Raw genomic sequence first — 15097 nt, 5'->3', positions numbered from 1 at the left:
TAGGGTTGGGGGTGATCTTGTGGTCTTGTATGCATGTTATCATCTAGTTGACACTCAGAACGACCACCAGAGGGTGAACTGGAGGTGACTGCCAGTATTCTTTGTTTGAGCAGCACCACGCCCCTGTTGCTTTTGAAATTAAATGGAGTTGCCGGGTTGGCATCCCAACTATTTTTGGGATTCATTCTGTCTTTGTGACTCCAACAGCCATATATATAAACATCTACACTTGGAACTGTGTCTCTGTCCGGCCTGGAAGTGAGAGGTAGAGTCAAGGTAAGGGCTCCAGCTCCGAGGGTACGCAAGCGAGGCCAGCACACCGGCAAAAGGAAACCTCCGAAGAAAGACAGTTGCTTAGCTGCTAATTCACAAACGATGCGAGCACATTGGCAACATGAATCCTCCTTGGAGAGATCAGTACCTTCTAGGATCCCATGCTTTTAACAGCACGGGCTTACACAATTTTTTATATATATATACAGTATATATATATATATATATATATATATATATACAGTACTGTGCAAAAGTTTTAGGCAGGTGTGAAAAAATGCTGTAAACAAGGAATGCTTTCAAAAATGGAAGTGTTAATCATTTATGTTCATCAATCAACAAAATGTAGTGAATGAACAAAAGAGAAATCTAAATCAAATCAATATTTGGTGTGACCACCCTTTGCCTTCAAAACAGCATCAATTCTTCTAGGTACACTTGCACACAGTTTTTGAAGGAACTCGGCTGGTAGGTTGTTCCAAACATCTTGGAGAACTAACCACAGATCTTCTGTGGATGTTGGCTTCCTCACATCCTTCTGTCTCTTCATGTAATCCCAGACACACTCGATGATGTTGAGATCAGGGCTCTGTGGGGGCCATACCATCACTTCCAGGACTTCTTGTTCTTCTTTACGCTGAAGATAGTTCTTAATGACTTTGGCTGAATGTTTGGGGTCGTTGTCCTGCTGCAGAATAAATTTGGGGTCAATCACACACCTCCCTGATGGTATTGCATGATGGATAAGTATCTGCCTGTATTTCTCAGCATTGAGAACACCATTTATCCTGACCAAATCTCCAACTCCATTTGCAGAAATGCAGCCCCAAACCTTCAAGGAACCTCCAACATGCTTCACTGTTGCCTGCAGACACTCATTATTGTACCGCTCTCCAGTCCTTCGACGAACAAACTGCCTTCTGCTACAGCCTTATATTTCAAATTTTGACTCATCAGTCCAGAGCACCTGCTGCCATTTTTCTGCACCCCAGTTCCTATGTTTTCGTGCATACTTGAGTCGCTTGGCCTTGTTTCCACATCGGAGGTATGGCTTTTTGGCTGCGACTCTTCCATGAAGACCACTTCTGGCCAGACTTCTTCGGGCAGTAGATGGGTGTACATGGGTCCCACTGGTTTATGCCAGTTCTGAGATGATGGCACTGCTGGACATCTTCCGATTTCAAAGGGTAATAAGCTTGAAGTGTCTTTCATCTGCTGCACTAAGTTTCCTTGGCCGACCACTGCGTCTACGATCTTCAACGTTGCCCGTTTCTTTGTGCTTCTTCAAAAGAGCTTGAACAGCACATCTTGAAACCCCAGTCTGCTTTGAAATCTTTGTCTGGGAGAGACCTTGCTGATACAGTATAACTACCTTGTGTCTTGTTGCTGTGCTCAATGTTGCCATGACATGAAACTGTCTTCCACAACCTCACCTTGGTAGCAGAGTTTGGCTGTTCCTCAACCAGTTTTAAGCCTCCTACACAGCTGTTTCTGTTTCAGTTAATGACTGTGTTTCAACCTACGTGTGACATTGGTGATCATTAGCACCTGTTTGGTATAATTGGTTGATCACACACCTGACTATAATCCTACAAAATTTCTGACTTTGTGCAAGTGGACCTAAAAGAATTGATGCTGGTTGGAAGGCAAAAGGTAGTAACACCAAATATTGATTTGATTTAGATTTTTCTTTTGTTCGCTCACTTTGCATTTTGTAAATTGATAACAATAAACAATCATTATTTATATTTCTGAAAGCATTCTTTGTTTACAGCATTTTTTCACACCTGCCTAAAACTTTTGCACAGTACTGTACAGTATATATAAAAGCCAAATACCACTGACTCATTCATCACGAAATCTCACGGAACATGAGGCTGTGGGACTTAAAATTTGGAATGTAGGTTACCCTTGGCCCATAGGTGCTCGCTAAGAAACGATTTTAAAAATTTTTGTGGTCTAAGCATGTTCTGTCTGTATGTCTGTCCGCTTTTCATGAAAGAATTACTTAACAGATTTAGATCTGGTTGTTTTCTATAATTTTCTTGAACTTTCTGGTTGATTTTATGACTTCTCTCATCGCGCTAAGTGCCATAGTTCACTTGCAGTACCGATGTATTTATGCAAATCCAAGAGAGTGGCTGTGGGCCGAGAGCAGGAGGGTGGGGCCTCCTCATTCACTTGCCAGCCTCTGTTCGAGTCGGTCTACGTCTCGCCACGTGTTGGAGTGCACCTTGCCTCCGCTTAGCTAGCGATACCTGTTTGTTCAACAGAGATTATCATCTACAGATTGTTAAGGAGTAACGTTTGACGTTTTTGAGAAAGAGAGATCAGAGCTCCATGTGTTTTAGAGGATAGCTACTGATTGCCAGAGGTATCACGGCCATGTGCTTTTCTCCCCATGTGGGGAACACTCTCCCATCAGAGCTGAACACGATCAGATACAGTGCCAACGTCTATTGATTTTTAAAGTTTGTCCTGTTTAGTTAAGTCATTGTGTGTATTTATGTTCCAGTATCACTTCTGAATGGCTAGAGCGATTTTCATGACACTTGGTACACGTTTCTCATTGATGGACTTAAAATACTGCAGGGTGAAATCAACCCTAACCCACCCCTTTCTGAGTACGGTGGAGGGTGATCTTGCAGTCTTGTATGCATGTTATCATCCAGTTGATACTCCGCACGTCCACCAGAGGGAGAACTGCAGGTGACTGCCAGCATTCTTTGTTTGAGCTCCACCGCGCCCCTGTTGCTTTTGAAATTAAATAGAGTTGGCTGGTTCTGAGCGTCAACTGGATGATAACATACTGTCTATATAAGACAAGCACAATAGTGAATCTTCATTGTTTGTTAATTTATTTTTAAAGTTGTTTTTTCTTAAATGATATTTTTCTGAAACTATTATAAACTGTGTGTGTATATGTATGTGTGTGTGTGTGTGTATATATATATATATATATATATATATATATATATATATATATATATATATACAGTGGTGTGAAAAACTATTTGCCCCCTTCCTGATTTCTTATTCTTTTGCATGTTTGTCACACAAAATGTTTCTGATCATCAAACATATTTAACCATTAGTCAAATATAACACAAGTAAACACAAAATGCAGTTTGTAAATGGTGGTTTTTATTATTTAGGGAGAAAAAAAAATCCAAACCTACATGGCCCTGTGTGAAAAAGTAATTACCCCCTGAACCTAATAACTGGTTGGGCCACCCTTAGCAGCAATAACTGCAATCAAGCGTTTGCGATAACTTGCAATGAGTCTTTTACAGCGCTCTGGAGGAATTTTGGCCCACTCATCTTTGCAAAATTGTTGTAATTCAGCTTTATTTGAGGGTTTTCTAGCATGAACCGCCTTTTTAAGGTCATGCCATAGCATCTCAATTGGATTCAGGTCAGGACTTTGACTAGGCCACTCCAAAGTCTTCATTTTGTTTTTCTTCAGCCATTCAGAGGTGGATTTGCTGGTGTGTTTTGGGTCATTGTCCTGTTGCAGCAACCAAGATCGCTTCAGCTTGAGTTGACGAACAGATGGCCGGACATTCTCCTTCAGGATTTTTTGGTAGACAGTAAAATTCATGGTTCCATCTATCACAGCAAGCCTTCCAGGTCCTGAAGCAGCAAAACAACCCCAGACCATCACACTACCACCACCATATTTTACTGTTGGTATGATGTTCTTTTTCTGAAATGCTGTGTTCCTTTTACGCCAGATGTAACGGGACATTCGCCTTCCAAAAAGTTCAACTTTTGACTCATCAGTCCACAAGGTATTTTCCCAAAAGTCTTGGCAATCATTGAGATGTTTCTTAGCAAAATTGAGACGAGCCCTAATGTTCTTTTTGCTTAACAGTGGTTTGCGTCTTGGAAATCTGCCATGCAGGCCGTTTTTGCCCAGTCTCTTTCTTATGGTGGAGTCGTGAACACTGACCTTAATTGAGGCAAGTGAGGCCTGCAGTTCTTTAGACGTTGTCCTGGGGTCTTTTATGACCTCTCGGATGAGTCGTCTCTGCGCTCTTGGGGTAATTTTGGTCGGCCGGCCACTCCTGGGAAGGTTCACCACTGTTCCATGTTTTTGCCATTTGTGGATAATGGCTCTCACTGTGGTTCGCTGGAGTCCCAAAGCTTTAGAAATGGCTTTATAACCTTTACCAGACTGATAGATCTCAATTACTTCTGTTCTCATTTGTTCCTGAATTTCTTTGGATCTTGGCATGATGTCTAGCTTTTGAGGTGCTTTTGGTCTACTTCTCTGTGTCAGGCAGCTCCTATTTAAGTGATTTCTTGATTGAAACAGGTGTGGCAGTAATCAGGCCTGGGGGTGGCTACGGAAATTGAACTCAGGTGTGATACACCACAGTTAGGTTATTTTTTAACAAGGGGGCAATTACTTTTTCACACAGGGCCATGTAGGTTTGGATTTTTTTTCTCCCTAAATAATAAAAACCATCATTTAAAAACTGCATTTTGTGTTTACTTGTGTTATATTGGACTAATGGTTAAATGTGTTTGATGATCAGAAACATTTTGTGTGACAAACATGCAAAAGAATAAGAAATCAGGAAGGGGGCAAATAGTTTTTCACACCACTGTATATATATATATATAATATATATGTGTGTGTCAATGTGTGTGTGTGTGTGTATGTATGTATGTGTATATGTGCGTATGTATGTATGTATGTATGTATGTTCCAGCATCACTTCCGAACGGCTGGAGCGATTTTCATGAAACTTGGTACACGTTTCTCTTTGGTCGATTAAAAATCAGCCCTAACCCACCCCCTTCTGGGTAGGGTGGGGCCTGATCTTGAAGTCATATAAGCATGTTGTCATCCAGTTGACACTCGGAACGACCACCAGAGGGTGACTGCCAGCATTCCTTATGTTCGAGCTCCACCGCACCCCTGTTGCTTTTGAAATTAAATAGAGTTGGCTGGTTCTGAGCGTCAACTGGATGATAACATACATACAAGACAAGTACATTAGTGAGTCTTCATTGTTTGTTAATTTATTTTTATTTTTAAAGTTGTTGTTTTTTTTTTGTTTTTTTTAAATGATATTTTTCTCAAACAATTTAAAAAAATGTATTTTCCTCCCGGGCAACACTAGGTATTTCAGCTAGTCTAAGATATATTAACAAAGTGTAGGTGTGCACTTATGACTAAAATGATTGGAATTGCATGTACTTAGCAGTTTCCCAGTGCAGGACATCAGTCTTTGATTCTCGACCTTTATTCCTCCAGGGCCCCCCAGTGTACCTTGAATATTTGAGAGCCCCCTACACAGACTATGATTTTTGCCCTCTTGTACTTTGCTGCAGCCTTCATAGAGGTGTCTGTTTTTGAACTGATTTTTATTATCAATTGTACATTTCTTTTGCTAATGCTGTTGCACTGCCTGTGGCTTTAAAAGCATAATGTAATATTGATAGGCCCTTTCAGAAACAGCATTAATGATTTTTTTTTGTTTTTGTTTTTATGTGGTGCCAGATTTCATAATTATACAGCAAGTAGATATGTTTTAGGAATAAATAATAACCAGTAATTACCAAAATATGGAATTTGTCACTGCATATTTTTGATAACAGCAAAAACTTGGCTTAAATATTGTTTAAATTAAGCACAAAATTATTAAGTATTTCTGAAAAGTTAGTCATTTTTTAAAAAGCAGAAATGAGTTGCTGCTGACATTTTCTCAGAACTTAATTAAATCTTTTAACACTTGACTTGATGTGATTTTAGAATAATTAGGTAGACGGGCCTGGCAAGCTTTGTTGGGCTGAATGGCCCGTTTCCGGCCGGATTGTCCTAACGTAGCTCTTTGTTCTCTTCCGAATTCAGCACAGTGATAGCTGCAATTAACAGAAGTTGAAATGCAGATGTGTTTTCTTTCCACGTGCAACAATCAAGTCAGCAGAAAGAACAAAAGCGTCGTGTAGGGGATGGCGGTAGACCGGTAGGTAATTTGTAAGAGGGTGGCCAGCTATGGCACCTGTTGAGCTTTAAAAATTAAATGTAGTGGTGGCAGCGGGGCATGTGAAGTCGAGATGCCATATCCTTACTGAGACTAGCGCATCTTTGACGTCATGCTACACCACTAATGTTCTTTATGCCAGTGAAGCATGGCAATTTCTTTTCACATTTTCTTGTTATTATGAGCAGACATTCCCATTCTGGCTCCAGTTTATTAGTGCATTGCATTGTGCTCTACAGATAAACGTGAGGGGCCACTGAACACCTGTATGTGGGATGTCCATCAGATCTGTTGCCAGAAGTGATGTGGACACTGAGGGTGCATTTTAATGCCAGGTATAAATGTATCTTATACAGGGTGAGCAAAAAGAAAGTACCACATTTCAAATGTATTCTACAAAAACACTACAAGATAAAATAAATTTAGTTACGACACAAGAAAGGGTATGCAAACTAAATTTTTCTCGCTGAGTTTTAAAAATGATGTCTTTAAGGTGGTGGCCATCATTAGTAATACACTCTTCAAGACGATTTCTGAATGCTCGAATGACTCGTTTGGCCATTTCAATGGAAATAACGGTGATTTTGTGGTGAATAGCATCCTTGAGAGCTTCAATGTTTTGAGGCTTGTGTGTATACCCTCTTGCCAGAAATGATGTGGACACTGGGGTGCATTTTAATGGCAGGTGTAAATGTATCCTATATATGGACACAGCCTCTACAGTATATGAATGGCACTTACTATATCACTGAGGGCTGTTTATAACCTGTTTTGAATATTGATGAGCTTTAAAAAGACCCCAGGCTAGATTAAGTTTGACACGTCTGTTTAGTGATGTAAGCATTTTGTTGATATTTTATAATTCTTTTCAGTCAACTCATGGCTCCCCTTGAGGTTTTCTGGGGCCCCCTAGTAGGTCATAGCGCCCACAATGAGAAACACTGCTGTAATTGACAATTTGCACTGCAGTCACTAGAGGCCGGAGTCCTGGCTTAAGAATTTAAGAAATCCAAAGCAAAAAGTATATATTTTTTAAGTTGTTATTTACCCCAAGTAGTTTGTAGTGATTTTTGAAAAAAAAAAATAGAAGCTATTAGTAACAGCTGAACAACAGCCAACAATGCGGAAAACATCCATATATTAAAATAAAAAATAAAAAGAATCTCGTGTCACTCATGACTGATAATCCACATGTCAAGTTGTGTGCTCAAAACGTGTTAAATGTATGTTGTCACACGTGGGTGCCTGAGGATCACCTTCCAGGCCCAGATAAGGTATGCAATAACCCGCCAGGACCAGAGGGGGCACCAACACTAACAATACAATATCTTTTTCTCCTCCGTATTCCCGAGAGCCTGCCTAAGGAGGGTACCTCAGCCACGCCCCCACACAACTAAGCCACACCTCTTCTGCTCAGGGTGACCATAAATCCAAGAGCTCCTGGAATTTGCATCTCATTCAGAGGAACTGCAACAGAGCTCCCAGACCTGCTCAGGAGAGCCAAGAATTTAGAGAAGCCACTGAGGCTTAAGAGGCAGACATTGGACCCGTTTTATGTTGCGCCAGCACACACTCATTTCTGTTCTTTATTTTGGGCTCTGGCAGTAAATGGGGTGACCTGGTTAACACCCCACATTTTATTTGGTTCTCTTCTCCCTTATTTTCCTTCGACAATAGTTTTTTTTTTTTCTTTCTTCTAAAATATTAATAAATTCATACCTCTAGGAGAAGTCAGCACACATCATAAACAGGAAACTAGAGCCTCATGGGGGTCGCCTTTTGAACTGAAGGCAGGATTTGGGGGTTCGTGCGGAATGAGAGGTGGGTCTTCAATTCAAAAAGTTATTCCCATGAGCCTTTTTTTTCCTGTTTATGATGTCTATTGATAAGACCAGATGTATCTATTATTATTTTGGGGGGAAAAAAAAACATGCGTTTTGTATGTTTTGAGCATACAACTGGATAACCGACATGTGGATTATGTGACTCATGGACTTTTTTTTCTCATCGCTTGCCGTTGTGCAGCATTGGTCACTGTTGGCTTTTGTAATGTCTTAACCTTTTATTTTTCTGTCCATTCTGCATGAAAACATAGGATTAAAATTTTTTCTTGGCCATCACTACAAACTGCATGAGGTAAGTAACATAAAAATGCCATTTTTGGTTGGATTATTCCTTTATTGAGGATCTTTTGAATGAGTAGCCTTTGTTTGGAATTTGAACCTTGAATGTCTTCCCTTATTTGAAAGCCTAGATTAATTTGGTAGTTCTTTTTATTTTTTAGTTTACGTTACTAGAGTTGATCGGAGGGTCTTTTTCCAGTGTACCATAATGGTTAAGAACTACTAGAACTTAAGCAACGGAGTGAAGGGTGTGAAGTGAAAATGGAATTGAAGCAAAATCCAAGAATTCCCGGCATTGCAACATTCACTCTGTAGGGTCCACACCTCTACTGAAGCCAAAGACACATTTCCTGAAGCTGTAATGTAGACACACTAAACTGCAGGCCCATTAGTGGTCTTTGTGACGTCACGTAGCTGTCCTTCACCTATGACTGCTTGGAGAGGTGAGGTCACTTCTCAAGGAGAGCATACAGTATGTACAAGCACATCACACTGCGGTCATTGGTTCATTATCACTAGATCTTTGTAGTTTTTTTTAAGTTTTGGGTTGTGCAGAGTGTTGATTCATAATTGTAATCAATGGTAAAGGGTCTTGTATGATTAGCTAAATGTTGTGATGGTTCGCCACAGTTAGTTTATTTAAACCCTAATGCACCACTCTATTGTGTTTCAGGGATTCTCCAAGGGGGACCCCCAGGATGACTTTTGTTGGTGCTTCTCAAAGGGGGGGCCAGGGATGACTGTTGACGCTGATTCTCATCCCCAGGGATGTTTATGGATCTCAATGACCCAAAAAGGCAAAATTGGGTCATGAAAATAAAAAGTTTAAGAACCACTGTACTAGATGTTTCCAGCTGGCTTGCTTCATGTGTTGGTGTTTTCCTGGCGTCTTTAACAGCAAACTTGCTAAAATGAGCAGTGTTCTACGTTGCTTTCTTCTTCACTCAAATGAAGCATGTCTACCTGTTGTCATCTTCCAACCATGTGACTCCTTCCTCAAAAACTGTTGACTACTTTCATGCACGTTTAGGTGCGTTTGCATATAATGTTTGTGGTCGCCACGTCTGCCTTTCTGTGCGCATGAAGTCTCTGCTCCCAGTGGACCACTTTTGTTGAACTTCAGCGCACTTAAACTTGAAGGAAATGTATTGGGGATGTATGATTGAGATATGTCAAATAATAGGCATTGCGGACATTTTTGAAATTCCAAAACCTCCCTTTGAAAAGCATCATAAAATCTGAGAACTGTCTTAAAATATAGAAACATTGGGTGTGACATTATCAACAGATTAGTTTACTGCTTTGAGAGGAGACACTTCAACTTGTATGATTTTCTTTTTACTTGCCCAACAACTTCCCCAATGCTCAAATGCCATGAGAGGCACATGCTTGAGTTAACAGTGAAAGTAAAAAAACAAAAAAAGTCACATTTAAAAATGAATGTAAGAAGACACAAATTATGTAAAAGTTGCCGTCACAAGCCAGCTTACATGTAGCGTGGAGCCAACGGGGACCAAAGGTAAAGTGAGAGGCAGAAAGAAAAACTGTAAACTATGGCACAGAGGTGGCAGCTGATGGTAAAATGTAAAAGGCTGGTTTTATTCAACAACAAGTCAGTTCACAAGGGCATCTCTCAAGTGATGAATGAAAAATGATTGTGTTTAAAAGTACAGTTCTTGTGAATACACACAAGTGGGTAACACAAAACCAAAATCACCCAGAAAACACTCACTCAAAAAGGAAATATAAAACCAAACTAAGCAATTTTCCTCTGTACCAGGGTTTTTACACGGCTAACCACAAAAATTTAGGATAAATGTTCAGCCGTCCAATAAAAAGAAAAAATGAACGACTTGCATCAGCCCACCATTCATTTCATAAAGCTAATAGCCAAGATTATCAGTAGTCTAACTTTCCCTCCGAGCTCCTACTTTGCAAGCAATTGCTGCACCACCGCACCGCTTTTTCCACTGGCTGGCTGGCTCTTCTTTAGATTGACCAGCTTTGACTAACAAGATCGCTGTGTTTATTCAGGGGCTTCAATCTTCCAAGGGGAAAACTGACCAAACTCGGCAACCCTCAATACTCTAACATGCAGTACTCAGCCCACCCTAAACACACCCATTCTCAAAATGAAAATAGGCCAGACTACACGATTATTAACCCAAAATCAAAACTGTAATGGGACGTTCTTTAACTTGCTTCCCCCATGCCAATCCAGGTGAGTCTGTCAGCCCATCGGCCCACAGACACCTTGGCCAGGGATCCATCTTTAAATTTAGAAGCAGAGTTGACAGGTCCACAGTTTTTCCACCCAATTCCATCAACCGTGAGGAAAACAATTGGCTTTCCCGGGTTGTTTTTATTTTGGGCTACTTTTTAAAACTCAGTGAGATATTTTGGGCTATTTTTTCACCCAGCCCTCCTCCGCATTATTACCATGTTTTTCATCCATCTGGAACTACTGTCCTTGCTATTCGCACTTGTCTACACACTTTATCAGTGTAAAATCTCCAAGGGGATGATGCCCTCCCACCCATTGTGTGATGGTATATACCCGTTCTATCATGCCTGCATGCCTCTGAGGGGCTTTCACAACCACAAACCTGGGCTTCAATGATATGTACAGTACCTAATGCTGTGCTCTCCGGCAGATGGTAAATCTAAGTTGTGTTGGAAATGCCACAAGAACACTCAACGGACTCTGAATCAGGGACGTGTGGTCAGGGGAGGCAGGTGAGGTAGAGCCTCATTTGCCATCATGAAAGTAGAAAAAGTAATAATGATAAAATAAAATAAATGTGTCTACTGGTCTGTGCTATAAATTTTTATAGTCAAAAATCACTGAATTGGCGCATTTCCTGTTCAAATACAGGGGAGAAACGCGAGGTGTGGCAGTGACGAGCCTCACCTCACCGTGGACTGTGCTCTCCCTGACATGCGGGGTTGATGCATGCGATTGGCATGTGCCTGTTTGCTGTCTCTCTGTATGTCACCAATATAATGTTTTGCAGACACGTTTATTATACACTCTGACTTTCCACAGTCTGGCTAATATCTTTAATGAAGGTGTGTGACATATTTAGTCTTGCTGTTTGGATGTAAAACCGCAGTGAAGAATGCACAAGGTGAGGCAGACAGGACCGTGGCACACTGAAGGGGGCGCATGTGAGCCCAACAGGTGCTTGTTGCTGCTGTTCTTCTACGCAGAGGCTCTGGGTGTCAAATTAGTGATATCAGAAAGTCAAGTGCACTGCAGTGGTCCGTTTATTTTTATTTTTTGCTCCGACTGACTGCCAAAATGGAATTTAAGATTTTTAAAACTAAAGGAAAATAAGGAGGGTCTTTTACAATAAAGTGACGGAAAAGAATAGGTGCATGGACATCATTTACAAATAAAGGTAAGACCATAAATGGTTTTCAATTTTATAAACAATGGCATCAGACTAAGAAAAAATCAATCCAATATTTAAAAACTAATTTTTGAACTTAAATAAAATATTCTTTTGTTTTTCTTGTTATCCTTTAGTTGAACAGTCTGCATTAAAATTGATTAAAGCATCAGAATGAAAAACTTTTAAAAACAACCAAATATTTAAATTAAGGTCAAAATTGAAATCTGTTTCTTTTTTGTACACCACTCTATACTTTCATTTGTGTTGAATGAGTATGAATTGTGGAATTGCAACAGCAAATTTAGAACACATGGAGGGTGAGGAGCAAAAGCGCTCTCTCTGCTCTCTCTCTCGCCGTTATAAATGTAACGTTCTTTCTTAGCCAAATATGCGCCTCGCCTATGTGCGTGTAAAGAATGCTGACGAGCTATGAAACATAACCAGTAGTCAATGTGCCAATTGAATAGTGAAGAAGCTACTCTTTAGGGTTCATATATTTGTAAATCTGACTCTGATGGAGTCAGTGCCTCACCAGCCATGAACCTCACTGCACGTCACTGCTCTGAATTACAAATCATTAAAAACAATGCTATCCGAATTGTGTGATTTGTGGTGTAAGTGCTGAGCTTAAACCTTAAGCAATTGTTTAAAATAAAACATATAACCTGGTCAGCCTGAAATGGCATTTTTTGGTCGGTTTGCATTTGAGGTAAAGTGATATACATGTCGTATGTTTTTTTTCTTCTTTATTTCTACAAAAAAATGCAGTTTACCTTTAATTACTTTTTTTTTTGCAGACCAAGTCACAAATCAACAGTGACCTCACATTTTTCTGAATATTCTGACCGTAAACCCACATGAATGCACAGAAGTGGGAAGGTATCAACGTCAAACCCACGTGAACACAGCCTAATCCTTCGTTACCAACACAGCCCACTGGCTTTCCGGTTTTTGTTTTGGCAGTCACGCTAGTTTTAAGTCTTTGGGGTGTAATTTTTCTTTTTTGTTTTAAGGACTTGGCCGCCCTGCTCAGAAGCTGCACAGACTGAAAGCGGCTGGGACACCCACTGAATGCCAGCAGGTAAGCAAGCACTCTTACATTTTACTTTCCATTTGCTGTATGTTGAAATGAACAAAGCCATTGCTTTGTTATTTAGTATTGCTTAATCATATTTTTATATTTTTCTTTTTTCTTCATCTTGTAAAGCACTTTGAGCTACATCACTTGTATCAAACGTGCTATAGAAATAAATATTGTTGTTATTCACAGGGGGACTCGCGAGCTACCAAAGCTGTTCAGTCCGTAGACCCGACTGTAAGGTGCTCTGAGGCCCTCTGTGTCGCAGTCCCTCTGTAAATAAAGAGTAAATAAAATAAACAGAGATGTCCTCAGCATATACAGTACACAGCACTAAAAACTTCCTCCCAGCTGCATTGTCTGCACATTATAATAGTTCAGCATTTATCTAACACTTTACTGATAAATTAAAGACCTGCTCTCCACATTGGTCTGAAGCAGCCAACAATTCTACCATAAGCTTAAGAAATATGAACTACAGTTAGTCACAGACCCTCCTTAATGATATTCAGGTTTAGTAGCGGATTGATTTACTTATTATGTTAGTTTTTAAACTAATATATACATCACAGGTGGTGTTTTAAACTTGCAGACCCTTGCGAAAAGAGTGTGTTTTTAGGTAATTTGGTGTTTTCAAGAAGAATTTGGCGTGTCTTGCATTTTTGGCCTACAACCAGAAAAGCCTTAGGAGTCCCCATTTTAGACATAGAATTAGTAATTAGGTTAGGTTAGGTTTCTTTATTTAGTCATGTTTACACAGGAAAACATAAAATTTGCCTTCTCAGTTGCATCTAATAACGGGTAACAGACAGAATGAAATAAAACAGACAAATAGAAATAAGAAAGGTTAAGGTAAGGCAGTTAGATAAAACATATTTATACCAACAAAAAAAAAAAAAAAAAGGTTACAGGATATATATAAAAACCTTATCTCCGATATTTCTTATTGAAAAGTCGTATGGCACTAGGAAGAAAGGAGTTTCTGGAGCGATTTGTGTGGGTTTTCAAAGCAACTATCCTTCCTGATTTACTGAAGTTTAGTTCTACATGTAATGGATGTCTGTCATCAGTTGAGATGATTTCCAGTTTCTTTAGCATTGCCTTCTGACACACACTAGTCAAATCATCTACATCAGCCCCAATAACTTTAGCTGCATACTTCGTAATCTGCTGGAGCTTTTTTGAGTTTTGGTTTGTCAGACTATTAAACCAGGCAATGAAACTGAAAGTGATCACGGACTGGATCATACTACGATAGAAGGACAACATGAGGTCCTTGTCTACTTTAAATAGTTTGAGTTTATGGAGGAGAAATAAGCGCTGGTTGCATTTAGAAAATAATTTTTTTGTATTTGTATTCCAGTTAAGATTGTTATCTAGGTAAGTTCCTAAGTATTTATATTCATTCACTATTTCTACCTCCTCTCCCAGAACTACAATAGGTGAACATACACATTTCTGTCTCTTAAAATCAAATATCATTTCTTTGGTCTTTTTTACATTCAGAGTGAGAGAGTTTTTATTGCACCATTTTACCATACAGTCCACTTGATTTAGATAGTGGCTTTCATCCTCCCCAGATATGCGTCCTATGATCATGGTGTCATCTGCATACTTAATAATGGAGCAGTGGTCATTGTTCTGTCTCAGGTCACTTGTGTACAGAGTAAACAGTAATGGTGATAAGACACACCCCTGTGGACTTCCTGTGTTTGAATGAAGAGCTTTTGAAAAAGTGTCCTGAACTTTAACTGTCTGTGAACGATTTAAGAGAAAGTTCTGAATCCATAGTATGATAAATGGGTTTACATTCATACTGTTTAATTTCCCGATCAGTATATGAGGCTGTATAGTATTGAACGCTGAAGAAAAATCCAAAAATAGTGCTCTGACATATGAACCAGGCTGATCAAGAAAGGTATAGATTTGATGTAAGATAACAAGCAGTTAAACAATTAGTAGTAAAAGCCACTGTAGATGATTGAAAATGCAGCAGCATATCTTACGTTCAACCAGCCAAGACAGGTACCTGTCACTCCACTGCCTCCCGGTAGTAGCACACATTTATTTCATATCAAATCAAATCCTTGATGCTTAGTAGTGAATGGGTTAGTGCCCATGTACAGTATATGGAGGCACTCATAAGGTCCTATGTTCCTTCTTGCCCACTCAGGCCAGCAAGTGAATGGCGTCTGGTCATACCCTCTCTACTATGCATCAAATCTCAATCCA

Source organism: Erpetoichthys calabaricus, chromosome 12 (genome assembly GCF_900747795.2).
Source record: "Erpetoichthys calabaricus chromosome 12, fErpCal1.3, whole genome shotgun sequence".
In the NCBI taxonomy this organism is placed as follows: domain Eukaryota; kingdom Metazoa; phylum Chordata; class Cladistia; order Polypteriformes; family Polypteridae; genus Erpetoichthys; species Erpetoichthys calabaricus.
This window is presented reverse-complemented; position numbering follows the sequence as displayed.